The sequence below is a fragment of the Galeopterus variegatus genome, unplaced genomic scaffold, assembly GCF_000696425.1.
Source record: "Galeopterus variegatus unplaced genomic scaffold, G_variegatus-3.0.2 Scaffold2123, whole genome shotgun sequence".
NCBI lineage: Eukaryota > Metazoa > Chordata > Mammalia > Dermoptera > Cynocephalidae > Galeopterus > Galeopterus variegatus.
This window is the reverse complement of record NW_007728234.1, coordinates 205,449-228,299: the sequence shown is the minus strand read 5'-3', so window position 1 is coordinate 228,299 and position 22,851 is coordinate 205,449. Positions and strand designations below refer to the sequence as shown.

General features: G+C 39.8%; 1 protein-coding gene across 1 annotated transcript in view; it reads left to right on the top strand.

Annotated features, from left to right (window-relative positions):
- Positions 1-22,851, top strand: part of HSD17B3 (hydroxysteroid (17-beta) dehydrogenase 3) — a 49,022-nt gene that overhangs the window by 3,527 nt on the left and 22,644 nt on the right. The window lies entirely within an intron of this gene.

Below are 22,851 nucleotides of genomic sequence, written 5' to 3'. Positions count from 1 at the left end.
GAAGTATTATTTCCTGGAATTCTATGCTTATTACACTGACCTCTAGAACCATGTCAAATACTATAGAAGAACAGAAAGAATCCGAGAAATTATAAGGGGATGGCTCTTAGAAAATCAATAACACCTTAAAAATATAATGAAAAGGATTTCCACTCACAACAGAAAAATAAACACACAATATGAAATTTATAGGTTTTTAAAAAGAAAACTATTCTCCACTGAGAAATATAAGAGATATTCTGAATGAGGGAGAAAAATACCATATTCCTGAAAGGAAAGATATTTGAAACCTAACAATCTTTCCCAAATTTGTCTCAAATCCTAGATTATGTATACCGTTATTTTTTGAGTCTCATGCTCTACCAACTGAGCTAGCCGGGCAGACGTTATACCATTATTTTTTAAATGTTACATTTTGTTGTGAGCATTATCTCATGTCAAAAACATGATTTTTAAATGGCAACATAATATTCCATCAAATGAATGGCCCTTAATTTAGCTGCGTTCTTGGAAATTTTAGTTTTTTCTAATTTTTCTTCATTTTATGTGCAGTTGGGAACATGCTTGTGTATAATTGCACAGACATTCCTGCTCTTCTCTAATTATTTTGGAAGTTGTTTTCCTTGAAGTGGACTTGCTGGGTCGGAGGTTGTAAACATGTAAAGCTCTGTGCTTTCCATTAAAGTTATAGTTATTTACACCAACTCTTGAGAGAGCTGTCTTAGCTCTGGCTGCTATAACAACTTACTGTAAGCTGGGTAAACAATACTTATTTCCCACAGTTCTGGAGGCTGGGAAGTCTAGATCCAGGTGCCAGCAGATCTGGTGTCTCGTGAGGGTCCTTGTATTGGTTTGCAGAGGGCTGTCTTCTCAATGTACCCTCACACGGAGGAAGCAAGCCCTCTCGGGTCTCTTCTTATAAGGGCACTAATCCCATTAGGAGAACTCCACCCTCATCACCTAATTATCTCCCAAAGGTCCGCCTCTGCATATCACTGCACTGGGGGTTAGCATTTCAACATATGAATTTTGGGGAGACACAAACATTCAGTGCATATGAAAACTACATTTAACAACAGTACAGTACCCATTGTTTTCTTGTCCCCAAAGGCTGCATTATGATAAAATCATCGTATGTGACATAGTGCAAGGCATCTCAGAGGGACTTGATAGTAGCTTTAGGGATGTAGATAAACCTAAATCATGCCAATTGAAAAAGCTCCTTGTGCTGGTCTTTTGGATCTACCGCTTTGTCCTCCATCCTCAGATGATGATTTTTTTGTCACTGACCTACTGCTTCAAGTCTGTTTTTTTTTTTTCAGGTGAAGAGTTCTTTTTTGCTCCTTTTCTATTTTGTGCAGAGCAAGTTACTGACAGTCAGTACTGGCCGACTCTTGGTACATGAGTGGTTGTATCTGAGTGTTGAAGTTGGAGACGTCACTCAGCAACCACTTTCTGAAGAAATGTGTCTTCCATCCCCCAAAACCAGAAGGAAAGCTTTTCTAGTTATTTGCATTAAAATGCTATAATCTTTTATATAATGATTTCCCGCCTTGATGAGGTTTCTGGAAAGGCCTAATAATCTCAACCAAAAGTCCAGGCTGTACCTTTAAGTTCTCTGGTTGGCCGAGCAATTCAGGTTCTTTCTGATCTGCCAAATTCTTACCTCAAATCCATGCTGACCCGACGACCTACATGTGGCCCCTCTGAAATCTTAAGACAACTTGCTTTTCTTTCTACGTAGAGGAGACCCCATGTGGAGGTTCTCCCTAGCTATGCATTTCTTTATGGTTTTGCAAAGTGATGTCCCAGGAGTCAGGAGCACTGGGTTCCAACCCGCACTCTGATACTGACCATCTGGAGATGTTGAGCAAGATACACATTTTTTCCTGGGCTTTTGGTCCTTTGCCTTTACCAATACAAAGGATACCTCAGCAGAGCCTTCAAGTTCTAGCATTGCGTTCTGTCCTTGCCTTGCTCTTCTCCTTGTAGAACCTTTTTCTTCTTTTCCTTTGGTTCTTATCTGAGGCTGTGTTGAACAGTTCCCTGGGGTGCCAACCTCTCCTCAACAGGCTTCCCCTTCCAGGAGGCCCGTTCTTCTCTCGCCGCTGACACTGCTGCTCCAAGGAAAGCTGTCCAGAGTCTGGGATGTTGTGGACCACGTGGTTAAGAGCCCAAGGATGGGATCAATCAGACAAACGTGTGCTCAGACCCTGCCCCCAGTGCTCACGGGCTGCATTTCCGCACAGTAAAGTAAAGGTGACGACAATCTCCCCTGGGCTTTTGTAAGGTTAAAGAGAAGGAGGCGGGCAAAATGCTTTGCATGGAGGAAGCTTCCCAAGGTTAAGGTTAGCCACTATTCTTACTGCATGTTTAAACTGTGTTTCCTCTCATATATTCATGTATATATGTATGTGTGAGTGTGTGTGTGTGTGTGTCTCTGTGTGTGGTGTGTGAGTGTGTGTGTCCGTGTGTGTGTGTGTGTCTGTGTGTGTGGTGTGAGTGTGTGTGTGTGTGGGGTGTGTGTGTGTGTGTGTGTGTGTGTGTGTGTGTGTGTGGTGTGTGTGTGTGTGTGTGTGGTGTGTGTGTGTGTGGTGTGTGTGTGTGTGTCTGTGTGGTTGTGTGTGTGTGTGTGGTGTGTGTGTGTGTCTGTGTGGGGTGTGTGTGTGTGTGTGTGTGTGTGGTGTGTGTGTGTGGTGTGTGTGAGTGTGTGTGTGTGGTGTGTGTGAGTGTGTGGTGTGTGTGTGAGTGTGAGTGTGTGTGTGTGTGTCTGCGTGTGTGTGTGAATAAACTTTGTTTTTTAGAGCAGTTTTAGGTTTACAGCAGAACTGAGCAGAAAGTGCAGAGATTTCCCATCTCGCCCTGCCCGGACACGTGCACAGCCGCCCCAGCTGTCCCATCCCCCGCCAGAGGGTGCATTTGTTACAGCAGATGAGCCCATATCGACACATCACAGTTCCCATTAGGGACACTCTTGGTTTAGTTTGTTGTGGTGGTTGTTTTTCGGAGGAAAGCACGAGAGCGGCACAGCTGAAGATGCTTCTGTTAGGGAACCTGCTTCCTGCCTTCAACTCCTTTGCTCAGTCTGCCCAGAGCAGAGCACAGTGCAGGGTCAGTCACAATCTACACGAGAGTCTTCGAGACGCTTTCTGGGGCTCACTTTCACGGTAGATCAGAGCTGTGTTCCAGCCGAATGGTCAGTGAACAAACTTTTTTGTATGTCACGTTTAAATATACCAGGACATCAGCTGCTTACAGGGAACAACAGACGCGGTGATGGCATGTCTTGTCATCAGGAGAGACCCACTGTGCAGATTCCAGGGGTGGAACTTGTGGCTATGTGTGGCCGTGCTGTCTTCAGCTGTCCAGAGTGATGGCTGAGGATCACTTGGTAGAATGAAGCTAATTTACTTTTAAAAACTTCAGCATACACGGTGTGATACACACGTGGGTCAGTTAGTTTTTTATTTTGAACAGTTTTTTGAGATATAATTTACATACCATAAACTTCATCTGTTTTAAGTGTACAATTCAATGGTTTTTAGTAAATGTCTGAGTTGTTTACCACCACCAGCATTCCACCACCCAAACAGGATCCCTCACCCTGGTGACCGTCAATCCCCCACTGCCGTACCCAGCCCTAGGCTGCCACGAATTTTTTCTGGATATTTCATATAAATGCTACCATGTGGTCCTTTGTGACTGCCTTCTTCCACTTAGCATAATGTTTTTAAGGTTCATCTATGTCGTAGTATGTGTCAGTGGTTCTTTAGTTTTTAATGCAGAACAATATTCCATTGTATGAATATAAAGCATTTTGTTTATTCATTTACCAGTTGATGAGTGATTGGGTTGTTTCCACTTTTTGGCTAATATGAATCTTGCTGCCGTGAACATTGATACACTAGTTTTTATGTGGACGTGTTTCCATTTCCGTTGCATACATCACCTAGGAGTGGAATTGCTGTGTCGTATGGTGAATTTATGCTTAAGGTTGGTTTTAGTCCGCATTTCTGCAGCAGCTGGTTAGTAATTGCAGTATGCTCCCTCATCTGGTACTGCCCGGTGCCGGTGTGTGTTGGTTTCTTCTACTTGCCCCTCTGGATACGTTCTCTGTGCCCCAGGAAGTGGACTTGCACTGATGTCCTCCCTTGGCTCCCGGTTTCACCTGGGTTGGGTTGGCGGGGAACATTGGCCACAGGGAGAGGGAGAAGGGAGGGTGAGGTCGGGTCACCTGCCTGTGGGTCATGGAGCGCTGCCTGTGTCCTGCTGCTGAAGGCTGCAGCCCTGGTAGGGCGGCCTTCTCCACACAGCTCTTTCTCCACGTGGTAACTATTCATTTCCCAGCCCTGTCAGGCCCCCAGGTGACAACGGCTCTGCTGGTATTAGTACTCTGGGGCTAATAGTTGTTTCCTGTCCCTAGTGGTTTCTCTACACTCACACTTTGTAAATTGTCCTTTTGATAAAGTCTCTTCAAACTACCCAGTTAGACTGTGCTCTCTGTTTATGCCACGACTAAACGGCTAAATCAGGTTCATAGTTAGTTTTTAAAAATGCTAAATCAGAGTTCACTGACATCCATGCTTCAGCTAAATTGCCCCTTAGCCCCTTAGGATTTTTGCATCTATGCTCATCACAGGTATTGCCCTGGAGTATTCTTTTCTTGTGATATCTTTGTCTGGCTTTGGTATCAGGTTGATGCATAAAACCAGTTCAGAAATGTTCCCTATCTATTATTTGGTAGAGTTTAAAAGAATTGTTGTCAATTTTTGTTTGTTTGATAGAATTCAGCAGATGTTATAAATAATTTTCCTGAGGAGATACAGTTCAAGACATGTGGGTTGGTAGAAATATTGAACAGGCACTCGCACCGACCTTGTGTGGACAAAGGTGGACACAATGTTTTGTGCGTGTGGCATGGTCACTTCTTGCCTGTGAACTGTGATTTGGTCCCATGCCCTGCTGCTTAGTGGAGGATTCTGTCACCTGACCCAGCTAGAAGGATGTCCCCAGAATATTATATCTATCTTGGATAAGCCTTCATGTAAGGCCATTAATAGAGTGCCTAGGAACAGAGGGCCTGGACTCCATGGAGCTTACAAGGACGGGTTCCTGACTGTTTGGATGTAGCTTACTAATGAGTGTCTTGCGTGTCCTTGGTCTGAGGCACACTCCTATTGAGACACACCATCTGCTGGCTGGGTCGTGGAGGAGGAGACCGACAACCCTCATCTACCTCTGATTATTGGAGGCTACAAGAAAAACCCAGTAATTGTGAGCAGCCAAATAGGCTCAAGTGAGATAAGGACATCAGATTTACAGCCTGCCATGCAGAGGTCCTGGTCAGTTCTGTCTGGTCCTAGACAGAGCCCTAGACAGAGCCTGCAGAGAAAGTGGCTTGTTGCCATAACAGGGTGGTGCCAGGCTAAGCACCCCCAGCACCCACCCACCGACCCACATACATTCCCCACCCCCTTTTAAAGAGCACTGTCATCTAATTTTTATGTATTTATTTTCCTGTCCTTTAATTTTCTTAAAAAATGAAACTTTTGTCCCTATTTTTATTGAGGAGTAATTGACAAATAAAAATTGTATGTATTTAAGGTGTACAGCGACGTATTGCTATACGCATACATGGTGAAATATGCCACAATCAAGCTAATTAACTTATCTGTCACCTCATATAATCACCATTTTCTTTTTTGTATGGGTGGTGAGAACACTTAAGATCTACTCTCTTAGCAAATTTCAAGTGCACTATACAGAATTGTGAACTATATTCATCATGTTGTACATTATCTCCAGAACTCATCCTGCATAACTGAAACTTTGTACCCCTTGATCCACACCTCCCCATCTTCTCCCTGCAGCCCCTGGAAACTAACATTCTGCTCTCTGCTCTTCTGAGCCACTGTTTCGGATTCCACGTATAAGTGAGATCGTGTGGTATTTGTCTTCCTGTGTCTGGCTTATTTCACTTAGTATCATGTCCAGTTCATCCATGATGTTGCAAATGTCACAACAACATTGGTGACAGTTTTAAAAAAGCTGAGTAATATTCCATGTGTATTTATACCACATTTTCTTTATCTATTCATCTGTCAGTGGGTATGTAGATTGTTCCCACTTCTTGGCTATACTGAATAATGCTGCAATGAATATGGGGGCGCAAACATCTCAAAGAGATACTGATCTCATTTCCTTTAGGTTTATACTCAGAAGTGGGATTGCTGGGTCATAAGCTAGTTCTATTTTTAATTTTTTGAGGAGTCTTTATACTATTTTCCACCATGGCTATACCAATTCACATTTCCACCAATAGTGTACAAGGGTTGCTCTTTCTCCACAGCTTCACCAACATTTATTTTTTGTCTTTTTGACAATAACCATTCTCACAGGTGTGAGGTGATATCTCATTGTGGTTTTGGTCTGCATCTCCCTGGTTATTGATTATGTTGAGCATCTTTTCATATATCGGTTGGTCATCTGTAGATCTCCTTTTGAGAAATGTCTGCTCAGGTACTTTGCCCATTTTTTAACCAGGTTATTTGTTTTTTTGCTGTTGAGTTGTATGAGTTATGTATTTTCATTATATATTTTGAATATTAACCCCTTATCAGATACATGGTTTGCAAATATTTGCTCCCAAACCCATAGGTGGTCTCTTCACACTGTTGATTGCTGCCTTTGCTGTGCAGAATCTTGTTAGTTTGATGCATTCCCACTTGTCTAATTTTGCTTTTGTTGCCTGTGCTTTCAGTGTCATATCCAAAAAAATCATTGCCCCAACCAACGTCAAAAAGACTTTCTCCTATGTTTTCTCTTATGTTTTACAGTTTCAGACCTTCATTTAAGTCTTTAATCCATTTTGAATTGATTTTTGTATATGGTGAGATAAAGGTTCAATTTCATTATTCAGCATATGAATATCTAGTTTTCGAAAATGATTTATTGAAGAGACTATCCTTTCCCTCTTGTGTGTTCTTGGCACCCTTGTTGAAGGTCAGTTGATTGTAGATGCATGGATATATTTCTGGGCTCTCTATTCTGTTCCATTGGTCTATGTGGCTGTTTTTATGCCAGTACCATACTGTCTTGATCACTGTAGTTTTGTAATATATTTAGAAACCAGGAAGTGTGATGCCTGCAATGTTGTTCTTCTGACTCAATTTACTTTGGCTATTCAGGGTCTTTTGTGATTCCATAAGAATTTTAGGATTGTTTTTTCTATTTCTGTAAAGAATGCCATTGGGATTTTGAAACGGATTGCACTGAATCTGTAGATCACTTTGGATAGTATGTACATTTAAACAATATTAATTCTTCCAATCCATGAATACAGGATGTCTTTCCATTTATCTATGTCTTTTTTCATTTCTTCCTCAGTGTTTTATAATTTTATATATGAGTCTTTGGTTAAGATTATTTCTAGGTTATGTATTCTTTTTTGTTACTATTGTGAATTATATTATTTTCTTAATTTCTTGTTTAGTTAGTTCATTGTGCATAGAAAAGGAACCAACTTTTATTTGTTGATTTTGTATCCTGTAATTTTGCTGAATTCCTTTATTAGTTATAATGGGTTTTTTAAAAAAATCATCTCTTCAGAGTTTTTTTACATATATGATCATGTCATCTGCAAACAGATACTTTTACTGCTTCCTTTCCAATTTGTATGCCTTTTATTTCTTTTTCTTTTTTGGACTGTGGTTGACCATGGGTAACTCAAATGCTGAAAGTGAAACCATGAATAAGGGAAGACTGCTGTATTTTATTGAGGATTTTTGCATCTATGCTCATCACAGGTATTGCCCTGTAGTATTCTTTTCTTGTGATATCTTTGTCTGGCTTTGGTATCAGGTTGATGCATAAAACCAGTTCAGAAGTGTTCCCTATTCTATTATTTGGTCGAGTTTAAAAGAATTGTTGTCAATTTTTCTTTGTTTGTTAGAATTCATCTCTGAAACTACCTGGCCCTGGACTTTTCTTTGTTGGGAGGTTTTTAATTATTGATTTTATCCCCTTGTTTATCATTGTTCTGTTCAGACTTTCTACCTTTTCTTGATTCAATTTTGGTAGGTTATATGTTCCTGGGAATTTATCCATTTATTCTAGGTTATCCAATTTGTTGGTATATAATTTGTCATATGAGTCCCTTATTATTATTTTTATTTCTGAGGCATCCATTGTAATGCCTCCTTTTCCATTTTTGATTTTACTTATTTGAGTCTTCTCTCTCTTTTTTTTTTAGTAAGTTTAGCTGAGGGTTTGTTGGTTTTATTTATCTTTTCAAAAAACCCACTCTTAGTTTTGTTGCTTTTTCTATTGTCTTTCTGTTCTCTATTTGACTTTTGCTCTAATCCTTAGTATTTGCTTTATTCTTCTAACCTTGTGCTTAATTTCTTCTTTTTTCTGGTTCCTTGAGGGGTAAAGTTGAGGTCTTCTTTGACCCAATGGTTGTTCAAGAGTGCATTGTTTGGTTTCTGCATATTTGTGGGATTTCCTGTTTTCTTGCTGTCATTGATTTTTAGTTTCATTCTGTCATGGTTGGAAAAGATACTTGGGATAATTTTGATTTTCTCAAATTTGTTAAAATTTATTTTGCAGCCTAATGTGATCTATCCTGGAAAAGATTCCATGTGCTTGAGGAGAATGTATATTTTTCTCCTTCTGGGTAGAGAGTTCTGTATATGTTTGTTAGATCCATTTGGTCCATGGTATTGTTCCAGTCAGCTGTTTCTTCATCGATTTTTATGTCTAGATGTTCTATCCATTATTGAATTGGATTGCTGTCAATTTCTGCCTTTAGGTCTGTTAATATCTGCCTAATATATTTAGGTGCTGTGAAGTTGGTTGTGTATATATTTATAATTGTTATATCTTCCTGTTGAACTGACCCTTTTGTCATTATATGATGACCTTCTTTGGTTCTAGATAGTTTTGACTTAAAGTCTATTTTGTTTGCAGTTGTTTTGTCCCCCACTTCCTCTTTTGCTGTCTTCCTTTGTTATTTGATAACTTTTGTATTGATTTGGTTTGATTCTTTTCTTCTTACCTTTTGTGTGTATGTATTACAGGTTTTTTCTTTGTGATTAACTAGAGGCTTCCATAAAATGTCTTGAAGTTATAACTATTTAAAGTTGATAACAACTTAACTTCAATTGCATACAAGCACTTTACACTTTTACTCTGCCCACCACATTTTGTGTTTGTGTAGTCAGAATTTGCTTCTTTTTATATTGTGTGTTCAACAAATGTTTATCTTTTAACTTTTACGTTAGGTTTAAAAATACTTTATGCACTACCATTACAGTGTTACATTGTTCAGTATTCATCTATATATTTATTCTTACCAGCAAGATTTATGCTTTCATATGCTTTTGTATTTTTGTTTAATGTGTTTTTGTTTCAATTTGAGTAAGTCCTCTGAGTATTTCTTGCAAGGCCAGTCTAGTGGTAACAACCTCCCTCACTTTTTGTTTGTCTGGGAAAAACTTAATATCTCCTTAATTTTTAAAGGATATTTTTGCTGTTTTTTTTACCCCATGCTTTCTATTTTTTCTTGATTCAATTTTGGTAGGTTATATGTTTCTTGGGATTTATCTATCTATTCTATTTAAACATTAATTTAAACATCATTCCACTCTCTCTTGGCCTGCTAGGTTTCTGCTGAGAAATCTGCTCATAGTCTTATGAAAGTTTCCTTATATGTGACAAGTTGCTTTTCTCTTGCTGCTTTCAAAATTCTCTCTTTATCCTTGACTTTTTTTTTTTTCCTTTTTTGTCTTTTTTTCGTGACCGGCAACGGATCGCAACCCTCAGTGTCACGCCTGTACCGGACCGGGACCGGCAACGGGATCGCAATCCTCGGTGTTGCTCCTGCACCTTGCTCAGCCAGTGAGCGGCTGGTCTGTATGTGGGATCCGAACCCTCGGCGGGAGTGCTGCCGCGCTTCCCAAGCAGCGCCCTGTAGCAGTGCGCCACCGGGCCGGCCCTTTATCCTTGACTTTTGACAATTTGATTATAATCTTTGTGTAGTCTGTTTGAGTTGATCCTATTTGGGACCCTTTGAGCTTTGTAGATCTGGATGTCCATTTCCATCTCAAGAATTGGGAAGTTTTCAGCCATTATTTCATTAAATAAGCTCCCTCTCTCTTTCTCTCTTTAGTCTTTTCTGTGACTTTCATTATGCATACTTGGTTTGCTTGATGATATCCCATAAATACCATAAAGTAGACCTTCTTTACTCTTTCATTCTTTTTCTTTTTCTCCTCTGACTGGATAATTTTAAATAACCTGTCTTGAGTTCACAGATTCTTTCTTCTGCTTGATTGAGTCTGCTATTGAGGCTCTTTATTGCATTTTTCATTCCATTCATTGCATTTTCCATCTCCAGAATTTTTGTTGGGTTCTTTAAAATGATTCCTAGCTCTTTGTGGAACTTCTTATCTTGTTTTCCTGATTTTGTTGAGTTGTTTTTCTGTGTTCTCATGCAGCTTATTTAGCTTCTTTGAAACAATTATTTTGAATTCTTTGTCAGACAATTTGTAGATATCTGCTTCTTTGTGGTCAGTTACTATAAAAAATTATTGTGTTCCTTTTGTACTGTCATGTTTCCTTCACTTTTCATGTTCCTTGGAGCCTTGCACTGATGCCTGTACATTTGAATGAGCAATCACCTCTTTCAGACTTTATTGATTAGCTTTGGCAGAGGTAAATCTTCACCTATGGTATGATGGCATTGGCTGGGTGGGGTGTAGTGGCTCTGGCTTGGGGGTGTGTGCAGTGGTATGGATTCTGGTCAGCTCTGTCAGCTGGGGTTGGTGTCCATAAAGACTGCATGAATCCTTAGAGGTGAAAGCTGCAGGTGTCTGCATTGGCAGCAAGGGCTTCTGGGATCCTTGGTGGCAAAGGCTTCTGGGCTCCTCCTGGTCTCCTTTTTCTCAATGGGGGGAGATCATAGATGAGGGGATCACTCTTAGCACTGAGGTGTGCTGAGCTAGGGGATGAGGTGACTCAGATAAAATGCTTCCTACATTTTTCTATGTGGCTATTCTATTTTTATGCTTCCCTGGTTTGGCAGACCTTCTTTATTGTATTCCAGGAGCTCTCCCAGAGCCATTTTCATCAGTAGGTAGTTGTTAAATCATTGTTTTTGTGGGAGGATGTGGGGTGGGAATTTCCTAGTCTGCTATCTTGCTGATGTCACCCCCCCAAGTAAACTTTTTATTTTGAGATAATTGTTGATTTATATGCAGTTATAAGAAACAATACAGAGAGATCCCATGCACTTCTTACCCAATTTCTCCCAATGGTAACATCTTGCAAAGCTATAGTATAAAATTAGAATCAGGATAGTGATATTGATACAGTCAAGATATAGAAGAGTTCCATCACCACAAGGATTCCTTGCATTGCCTTTTTATAGCCACATCCACTTCCCTTTCACTCCCAGCTCCTTTTTAACCTTCGGCAATCACTTATCTTTTCTTCATTTTTATAACTTTGTCACTTCAAGAGTGTTATGTAAATGGAATCATGCACTATGTAACCTTTTTTGGATTGGCTCTTTCACTTGGCATAATTCTCTGGGGACTCATCAAGGTTTTATATCAATAGTTTGTTCCTTTTTAGAGCTGAGGACAATTCTGCGATATGCATGCACCACAGTTTGTCTAACCATTCATCCACTGAAGGGCATCTAGGTTATTTCCAGTTTTTGGCTATACAAATAAAGCTCCTATAAACATTCATATATAAGTCTCTGTGTGAGCATAAGTCTTTATTTTTCTGTGATAAATGTTCAGGGATGCAATTGCCAAATCATATGGTAGTTGCACATTTAGTGTTATAGGAAACTGCCAAACTGTTTTCCAAAGTGTCTGTATCATTCTCACCAGCAACATATGAATAATCCATTTTCTTGTGTCTTCTCCAGCATTTGGTGTTGTCACTACTTTTTATTTTAACTACTCTGATTGTTGCGTAGTGATATGTCATGGTGGTTTTAATTTGGATTTCCCTGATGGCTAATTATATTTATACACATATTTTTTTATTCAAAGAGGTATAAGGAAGAAAACAACAAAAAAAGGAATGGACTCTTTGCCTTGATAAATCCTGTTGAAGTAAAAGTAAGGCAGGCATAAAATTAGAAAACTCAAGCAGTACAAAAAGTCACAAAAAGAGAAATAAAGGCCTCTTCCCACCTGTGCTCTTACCTTATCCCTTTCTGTAAAGAAAACCATGTTTAAAATGTCTTGAGATTCCTTCCAGAAAAGGTAAAGAAAACCCATGGCTATGTCTGTACCCATATATTGATATGGATGTTGATCGTATGGTGAAGACTGGCCATAATAACAACAAGACTAAGTAATAATCCAGAGACTTCACAGAAAATGGGAGCTTTTCTGACTGGCAGCTGGCTGTGCCCAGATTCCTTCCATATTGTTTCTTGTCTACCCTGTGGACTTTTGCTCTCCTATTTGTGGTTGAAGCTGGTCATAAGCATGTCTGTTCTGACTGATGAGAAGAGAAGAAGGGGAAAGAAAGCAAGGCTCCCCCAGGGTTTTCCATTGTGGGTCTCCCGACTTTCCACTGGACAGAACTCAGTCTTGTGGGTGAACGAAGTGCAAGGATGACTGGGGAGTGTCACCTGGTCACCTGCCCAGGGAGAAGGGGAGAACAGATTTTAGTTCGCTAGCAGTCTCTGCTAGAATTTATGCCTGTATTTTCAGTTTTTGCCCTCTAAGCATAAACGGAGTCCTACTTTACATGGCCACAAACCCTGTTCTGTACTTTGTTTATTTAATAATATAGCATTGAGATCTTGCCACAGCAAAGGCATACAGATGGCCTCCATTCTTCTCAATGATTTCAGGGTATCCTATCCCATGGCTGTATCATGTCTTTTATCAGCCTCTTAGGAATGGACACTAAGTTCGATTTTTGGTTGTGTTTTTACAAATAATTTTGTAAGGCACACTCTTGAACATATAATTTGAGCACATATCCAAGGGTTATCCCTATCAGCAAGACTGCCAGTTCTATCGGTCTGTGAACTTAGATATTGGATACCATTGCCAAATTGCTCTCTATATGATTGGACCAATCTTAACCCCTCCAAAGAGGATTTGAGATATCATGCTCACTAAACACTTGTTAGCATGAAACATCATAAATTTTACTTTTTGCCACTGTGATGTGTATAAACATGTATGCTTGGCTGTTAATGCCCTGTGAATGCTAGAACCAAAATTTATAATGAAAGCTTGTCTGGTTTCATTCCTCCACATCCGGGCAGTTCTAGTGCCATCTCCAACATCTGGGAGGGCAAGGATTCAGGCTCCCCCACCTCCAGTGCAGTACACAAGGGTAGTCAGAACTCTTCTCAAGGTGGTGCTCCTGGCAGCTACAGGCAATGGCACAGAGCTGTCTCTTGGATTGTCACTTGGCCAGCTCTGTCTCAGACCAACCCAAGAAAAATAACTGCCTTGCCCTGTTCTTGGATATCATCACATACTTACTTTGTGATACATGGCAGTGTCTTATGCCAGCAGGAAAAATCTCCTTCCTAATGTCTAGTCTCAATTACTGCAGCTGCACTCTCAGCTGAGTCTCTTTCATCTGCCCTTAAATGAGAATACCAGCTTTAAATTACTTTTACGTTTCTCTAGATTCATTGCTTTGTTCCTGCACTGTGTAACTTCAACGCTGTGATTTCTGGTCCAGGCTTTGAATATCCTGGGTACATTGTCATATGCCATGACTCAATGTGTGCATGTGTGTGTGTGAGAGAGAGAGAGGAAGATGGGGGGGGAGAGAAAGAGAGAGGTATCAGAGTATATATAATGCATAGATATGGTTACCAAAACAAATAATAACAAAATGCGTACTGTGTCCCTGATCAGCAGCATAAGAAACAGACTCCATGAGTATCCTTGAAGCTGCTGTATGCCGTGCCTTTATTTCCCTCCTCTACCCCTACAAATGTGAACACTATCATGAGCACTGGGTTAATAATTTCTCCGCTTTTTAATAAAATAGTTCTATTCCATCTGCCCGTATCTCTAAACAATGTGTTGGTGGAATTGCTTGTTTTTAGCTTAATGTAAAGTGAGTCAAATGTATTCTGTATTCTGCTTCTTTTATGCAGATCAACATTAGCTTTGGAAATTCATCCACGCTGGCGTGTGTGGAACGTGGTTCATTCGTTTTCAGTACTGTACTGTACAGTATTCCATCAGACCGCAGTATTCCAATGTGTCCCAATTTAGTTGTCCTTTCCTTGCTGACAGATGTTTATCTTAGTGAACACTTTTGTCCCTGTCTCCTGGAGACATTTGTATGAGAAGACAGTGCATCAGGGAGCAGAACCACAGGGCCATAGGCTGTGCACATAGTCAACATTACCAAATAGTGCCAATTGTCTTCTGAAGTTTCTGTGTCAAGTTTTACCAGCATCATAAGCTGAATAGAGGATTTTTTTTACTGCTTTTTATTATTTGAAAAAGACTGTATAATTGTGGAATGATTGGTCTTTTAAATGTTTGATACAATGTGTCTGTGGCTGGAGTTTTCTTTGACCTTATTATTGTTGTGGTTAGTTGTTATTATTTTTTAGTGGTCATAGAATTATTTGAGTTTTTAATTGTTTCCTTGAATCAGTTTTGGTAATTTGTATTTTTCTAGAAATATATCCATTTCATCTCAGTTTTCAAATTTTTTAGCTTTTTTTTTTGTAACATTCTCTTACAATGTTTAAAAAACTTAAGCAGGAAATGAGTTTATTATGAGGCTATCATCTGTGAAGGTTCAACAGCATTTCAGAAAATGAGCAGAGGGCCGAGCCCGCGGCGCACTCGGGAGAGTGCAGCGCTGGGAGCACAGCAGCGCTCCCGCTGTGGGTTCGGATCCTATATAGGGATGACCAGTGCGCTCACAGTGCTCACTGGCTGAGCACGGTGCGCCCTGTCTCAAAAAGGAAAAAAAAAAAAAAAAAAAAAAAAGAAAATGAGCAGAAATATTGCAAGGCGAGGCAGTGGGGGACACAGCCAGGGTTGCCCCACAGAGCAAGCTGGGCGTGGGCGTTGACATTTATCCTCTGTGCATTCTCTCTTCCTTCTGCAACTCCTGTTACTCAGGTGTTGGATAATATTATTTTTGGAAGTCCTATTATTCAGATTCTGAAATCATCCTCTACTTTTACTTTTTTTTCTTATAATTTCCATTTCTTTTTCTACAAAAGGGTTTTCATCAGTTGTATCTTCCAATCCTCCAACTGAATTTTTTCAGTTTTGCTACCGTAGTCCCCCCTTATTCATGCGGGATACGTTCCCAGACCCCTAGTGGATTCCCAAAACTTCAAATAGTACCAGCCTCATACTATGCATGAATTCTTTTTCTCTTCTTAACAGTTTCATGAATAGAAGATTCATTCTTAGTATAGATTTTAGCAATCTTGGCATATGATTTTTTCCTTTCCCTATTAAGTCAAGAACCTTCACCTTGTCACTTAAAGAAAACACTTCTCTTTGGCATATTCAAATCACCAGCATCTTGTGCTTTGGAGACATTATTAAGTAAAATAAGGGTCACTTGAACATCAGCACTGTGGTACTGCAGGGGTTAGCTGATAACTGAGCCGGCTACGAAGTGACCAGCAGGTGGGGAGCATCCACAGTGTGGAGAATCTGGACAAAGGGATGACTCACGTCACAGGTGGGACTGAGCAGGACAGTGTGAGAGTTCATCTTGCTACTCAGAACGCTGTGCAATATAAAACTTAGAAATTGGTCATGGCGTACAATGTTTTGATGTGTTGCTGTATTCTGTTTGCTAATATTTTGATGAAGATTTTTGTGTCTGTGTTCATCAGAGATTTTGGCCTGTAGTTTTCTTTTTTTGTTGTATCTTTGTCTGGTTTTGGCAATAGTGTGATGCTGGCTTCATTGAATGAGTTTGGGAGAATGGCCCCTGTTTCAATTTTTTGGAATAGTTTGAAGAGAATTGATATTAATTCTTTTTTAAATGTTTGGTAGAATTCAGCAATAAAATCGTCCGGTCCTGTGCTTTTCTTTGTTGGGGGACTGCTGATGACCGCTTCGCTCTCATGCTCTTTACTGGTCTGTTCAGGTTTTCTGTGTCTTCTTGGTTCAGTCTTGGTAGTTTGTGTGTGTCCAGAAACTTATCCATTTTCTCCAGGTTTTCAAATTTGTTTGTGTATAGTTGTTCATAATAGTCTCTAAAGATTGTTTGTATTTCTGTGGTACCAGTTGTAAAGTCTTCTTTTTTATTTCTGATTTATGTTGTTTGGCTCTTCTTTTTTTAGTTAGCCGGGATAATGGCTCGTCTATTTTGTTTATCTTCTCGAAAAGCTGACCTTTTGTTTCATTGATCTTTTGTATCATTTTTTGGGTTTCTATTTCATTTGTTTCTGCTCTAATCTTAATTATTACTTTCCATCTGCTAATTTTGGCATTGGATTGTTCTTGTTTTTTTAATTCTTTGAGGTGTAGCATTAGGTCATTTATTTGAAGTCTTTCTATTTTTTTGCTGTAAGCATTTATTGCAATAACTTCCCTCTTAGTACGACTTCTTCAGTATCCTACAGGTTTTGGTATGATGTGTCTTTATTTTCATTAGTTTCAAGTAATTTTTTGATTTCCTCATTAATTTCTTCTTGGACCCATAGGTTGTTCAGAAGCATGTTGTTTAATTTCCAAGTGTTTGTATAGTTTCCAGAGTTTCACTTGTTATTGATTTCCAGTTTTAATCTGTTGTAGTCTGAAAAGATACCTGAAATGATTTCAGTTTTTCAAAATTTGTTGAGACTTGATTTGTGACTTAACACGTGGTCTATCCTGGAGAATGTTCCATGAGCTGATGAGAAGAATGTATATTCTGTAGTTATTGGATGAAATGTTCTGTGAGATTCATCCCAGGGATGCAAGGATGGTTCAACATACACAAGTCAATAAACATGATACACCACATCAAGCAAGGACAGAAACCATATGATGCAGAGAAAGCATTTGATAAAATTCAACATCCCTCCATGATAAAGACTCTCAAAAAATTAGGTATAGAAGAAAATTATCTCAACACAATAAATGCCATATATGACAAACCCATTACCAATATCATCCTGAATCGGGAAAAGCTTTCAGCTTAAGAACAGGGACAGGACAAGGATGCCCACTCCCACACTCCTATTTAACATTGTATTGGAAGTATTAGCCAGAGCAATCAGGCAAGAGAAAGTAATAAAGGGCATCCAGATTGGAAAAGACAAAGTCAAACTGTCCCTGTTTGTATATGACATGATCCTATATACAGAAAAAGCTAAAGACTTTACAAAAAAACCTCTTAGAGCTGACAAATGATTTCAGAAAAGTTATAGGATACAAAATCAACACATAAAAATCAGTAGTACTTTTATACTCCAATTATGAACTAGCAGAAAAAGAAATCAAGAAAGCAAGTCCATTTACAATAGTCACCAAAAAAATAAAATACTAGGAATCAGTTTAACCAAAGAGGTGGAAGATCTCTATAATGAGAACTACAAGCCACTGCTGAAAGAAATTAAAAGGACACAAAAAGATGGAAAGACATTCCATGTTCATGGATTGGAAGAATTAACATTGTGAAAATGTCCACACTACACAAAGTGATCTACAGATTCAATGTAACCCCCATCAGAATACCAATGACATTCTTCACAGAATTAGAAAAAACAGTCCTAACATTCATATGAAACAACTAAAGACCCTGAATAGCCAACGTAAGCTTGAGGAAAAAATAAATAGATAAAGCCAGAGGCATTATACTACCTGACTTCAAATTATGCTACAAAGCTATAGTAACCAAAACAGCATGGTACTGGCATAAAAATAGACACTTGTATCAATGGAACAGAATAGAGAACCCAGAAATCAATACACTGACTTACAGCCAACTGATCATTGACAAAGGCACCAAAAACATACATTTGGGAAAAAACTGCCTCTTCAACAAATGGTGCTATGAAAACTGGACATCCATATGTAGAAAAATAAAACTAGACCCATCCATCTCACCATATTCCAAAATCAACTCAAAATGGATTAAAGTCTTAAATATAAGACCTGAAACTATAAAACTCCTAGAATAAAACATGGGAGAAACACTTCAGCAAGTCAGACTTGGCAAAGACTTTATGAACAAGTCCCCAAAAGTACAGGCAACAAAAGAAAACATAAACAAATGAAATTTTATCAAACTAAAAAGCTTCTGCACAGCAAAAAACCCCACAATCAACAGAGCAATTAAAAACCTACAGAGTGGGAGAAAATTGCAACCTATGCATCAGACAATGGATTAATATCCATAACATACAAGGAATTCAAACAACAGTAAAAAAACAAGTAATCCAATTAAAAAATGGGCAAAGGAGCTGAATAGGCATTTCTCAAAAGAAGGCATACGAATGGCCAGCAGAAACATGGAAAAATGCTCAGCATCACTCAGCATAAGGGAAATGCAAATCAGAACCACATTTAGTTAGATTGGCTATTATACAAAAGATGAGAATAATAAATGCTGACAAGAATGTGGAGGAAGGGGAACCCTCCTGCACTGTTGGTGGGACTGTAAATTAGTGCAGGCTTTATGGAAAGCAGTATGGAGATAGAATTGCCATACAATCCAGCAATCCCACTACTGGGTATATACCCAAAGGAACAGAAATCATCATGTCGAAGGGACACCTGCACTCCCGTGTTCATTGCATCTCTGTTCACAATAGCCAAGATATGGAACCAACCTGAATGTCCATTGATGGATGACTCGATAAGGAAACTGTGGTATATCTACACCATGGAATACTACTCTGCCATAAAAAAGAATGAATTTCTGCCATTTGCAGCAACATGGATGAACTTAGAGGAAATTATAAGTGAAATAAGTGAGGCACGGAAAGAGGAAATATCACGTCCTTACTCATAAGTGGGAGCTAAAAAAATAAATAAGTAAAAAAAGCAAAGAAGAAAGATACAATCACAATAATTTGTTGAACATTCAAAGGGAGAGAACAGAACTGAGGCCACCAGAGGAGGGAATTGGAAAGGTGTTGGTGGGGTGGGTTAGCAAGAGATTTGTAAAGGACTGCAAAAAATAATTACATTGAGTAACATTGAATATAGTAATTATCCTGATGTGAGCATCACATATGGCACGCAGGCATTGATATTCAACTCTGTACCCCACAGATATGTACAATCAATTATGTTTCAATAAAAAATCTTGTAAGTTGCTTATTTCTGGAATTTACCATTTGATATTTTCAGACTTTGGTTGACCATGGGTAACTAAAACTGTGGAAAGTGTAACTGCGGATAAGGGAGGACCACCATATTTTCTTTCTCAATTTTAAAATAAAAATTAAAACTTTTAAAAGAAATTCAGTGTTGTTTACATTTCTGAGAGCTCTTTTGAGTTTTCTTTATGCACCATTTTTAGAGCAACATGTTCTTTTTATAGATGTAGTAGCTTCTCTCATCCCTGAAGATATTTTTTTTTATTCTTTAAAAAAAAATGTCCTTTCCTGCCCAGGCTGTGCTCTGCCACGGGGCTCTACCCCCATTCGTTTGGTACTTCGTGTGAGCTGCTTTCCACAGACAGTCCTTGGTTGTCTGTTCAGGTTTCAAAGCTAATTAGGTGGCTTTACGAGCCTGCCTGGACCTTCCGAGTGGGTCTGGTGGCTGTGAGTGGGACAGGCGTGTGCCGTTGGCTGGGCAGAGTCCCAGCCCGTGTCTTTAGGTCTTTTCCTTGGGGTGGCCCGATTCTCTGGTGAGAAGCCTCTGGCCTCCTGCCTGCGGGGTGAAGGATGGCTGCTGTCATCTGGAGCCAGAACTTAGCTGGGGGCGCTTTGCTCATCTCCTGTCCTCAGTGTCTGCAGCAGGGAAGGGCACGTGGGGCTGGCGGCTGCCCGGCCAGCTCTCACCGACCATCCTTACTCCAACTTCTCCCTCGACCCGGCTCCGGTGCTGGCAGTCCCTGACATGTTTGAGGATTTTAGTCGTGTGCATGTTGTCACTTCTCAGCTTTCCCTATTGCTGGCTTAGGTTTCCAGATCTCGCCCATCCATTTTCCAGCAACAAAAAATTGGGGCTTGCTCTCGTCTCTGTTGTCACTTTCCCCGTGACTTTGTATTATCCTAGAGAAAATCCTCCACTTTCCTATGGCTTTAAAGGGTTTAGCAGCAAAACTGTGTGCGCACTCTCCTCTCTTGACCCTTTTTCTATATTTTAAACCTTGGTTGTTTCTCTAATTGTGCCTATGTTTTCATTCCTAATATTGTTTACTGCTCATCTGTGCTCTCTCTCTTTTTTCCTGATCAATTTTGCTGGAGATCGGTCAGTTTTATCAGTTTTTTTTTTTAAAAGAGCCAATTTTCAAAAGAACATCATCTGCAACTGTTTGGTATTTATACATGCTTATTAGATCACGTGTGTCCTTCATATACTTTAAATAATCCACGTCCTTCCCAGATTCTTGCACGCTTCACCCAACAACTACAGAAAAGGTACATTAAATCTCTCATTGTGATGGCGTCCTTTTCAACTGTCTTTGTGGTTCTGTGTAAAGCTATTTAATTAGATAATCCAGGATTAGAATTGCTATACCTCCATGATGAATTTCACCTTTTACTAGTTTTTATTTCTAGTAATACTTTTTTACTTTAATGATTCTTTTGGTTGATATTCATAAAGCTGTGCCTTTTTCTTTCGGTTGAAATATATATATCTCCTTCAACACTCCAGTGACCTTATGTTTGGTGTGTGTCTCTAGAAAATACCGTGAAGCCAGACTTTAAAACTCCTCTCTGGTATTCCTTGTCTGTAATAGAGCACGGTAGTATATTCATTTCTGAAATCTTGTAGACGTTAGGATTATAGTATGACTGTCAGTGTCATTTAGTCCAATCATTCAAAGAATCAACCGATATTTTATCTTTAGTATGTAAAAGCACAGTTCGCAAAAATATATGTTAGTGCTTGTTAAAGTTTATATCCACTTAGTAATGGAGGATCCAGCCGGAAGACGAAGGAGCTGATTGAAGAGCATTTGGGCAACAGGAATTTATATAGTCAGGAAAGGAACGCAAAATCACGTTGCCAAGCTAGATACAGACAGGCTGACTTTCGGAGGGTAAGGACCATGTCACCTCCAGGTCAGCTTCTCTGTCAGGCTGTGAAGTCAACGTCTCCCCTGTTTCTCACCTTGCTGGCTGGGAGCTGTCTGCGCCCCCATCGGCTGAGAATTAAGTGGAGATTTGGTAACAGTAGTTACCTGCCCAAGGGTGTCGGATGAGGTCAAGCAGGCTTACTAGGAAATATTCTAGTGTGAGATTGACTTTTAAAAAATCAAGCAATCATCAGTTTGCCTGTTTCTAAGCTTGGGATAAAGTTTTCTTTAACAATGTAACATAAAAATATAAAATTCTTTGTCAGAATGTGCACAGTTCTGGCCTTATGAATTGATAATGTTAAGGGTAGACTTAGCTAAAAAAATGAACTAGAATGGTTAAAGGCAGCTGTAAAATAAGTGTTTACAGACAAGAAAATTAAGCTTTGTAGCGTGAGTGCTCATAAGATGTGGCAGTGGGACAGCTTGCCGAGCAGGTGGCCAGTGCACAGGGCGGCCTGCCCTTCCGTCACAGTGCGGGTCCCCAGGCGGGCTTTCTTCCTGTCTGCCTGCCCCCTGCACCCACAGCCTGCACCTGCACCCCACATCGCTTCCTTCCTCTTCCTTTTCCCTCCTGGTGAGTCAAGGCCTAGACTGCTGGGCTGCTGTCACTGGCCGCACTGGCCCCTGTCACTTCAGTTTCTTTCGTTCCCACCGCCGTCTTCCCGTGTGCAGCCCGCCTAATACGTTTGATGTGTATCTTCTTGTTTGTGGGCAATCTCACAAAACGTGTATTGTTTTGGGTGCCCTTTTTTATTTATGTAAATGTTTTGCTAATCCAGATGTGGATCTGGTCTTTCTATACTCAGTTTGGACAAAAGGACTTTTCTTTCTTTCCTTCCTTCCTTTCTTTAACTTTTTAAATTGACAAATAAAAGTTGTATATATTTACCATCTACAACATGATGTTCTGCAATACACATACATACGGAATGGCTCTACTGAGCTGGTTAGCATATGCATTACCTCACATACTTATTTTCTGTGGTGAGAACACTTGGAATCTACTCTCTGCGACTTCAGTACGGTGCACTGTTACAGTCACCAGGTTGCACAGTAGATCTCTTGAGCCTACTTTCCCTGCTCACTGAAATTTTAATCCTTGGACCAACACCTTCCCAACCTCCCACCCCAAGAAAAATGACTACTCTTGTTCTTGTGACATATTTTTTTAAAAAGCCATGAATTTGTCTTTGCTACACTGTAGTCAAATTCAGTGCTCAATTACCCAATATGGGCAGAGCCTAGAAGCTTTGTGTTGAAGGAGGAGCCATAGGAGGAGGACGTAGGGCCAGCACCAAGGTGAGGCATGCCAGGTGACCAGGAACCCAGAGGGCGTGCTCCTGACATCGTCACCCTGGTTCTTCACTGGCCTCACTCTTGTTTCAGCCCTGGGGAGAAACCTACATCTGAGTCCCGCATGGAGGGGCTGCCCCAGACTGTTGCATCCTCTGCAGGAGACATTGTGTGAGGAAGAATAAACCTTTCTTGTATTACGCGTCTTTGTTATTACAGCATTGCCCATCTTATCGTGCTTACTACAGTCCCAAAAGGGGGAAAAACCACAAAGAAAACACGGTGAATGAAAAAACTCAAAGAAGATAGAGGGAGGTAGTGTAACAA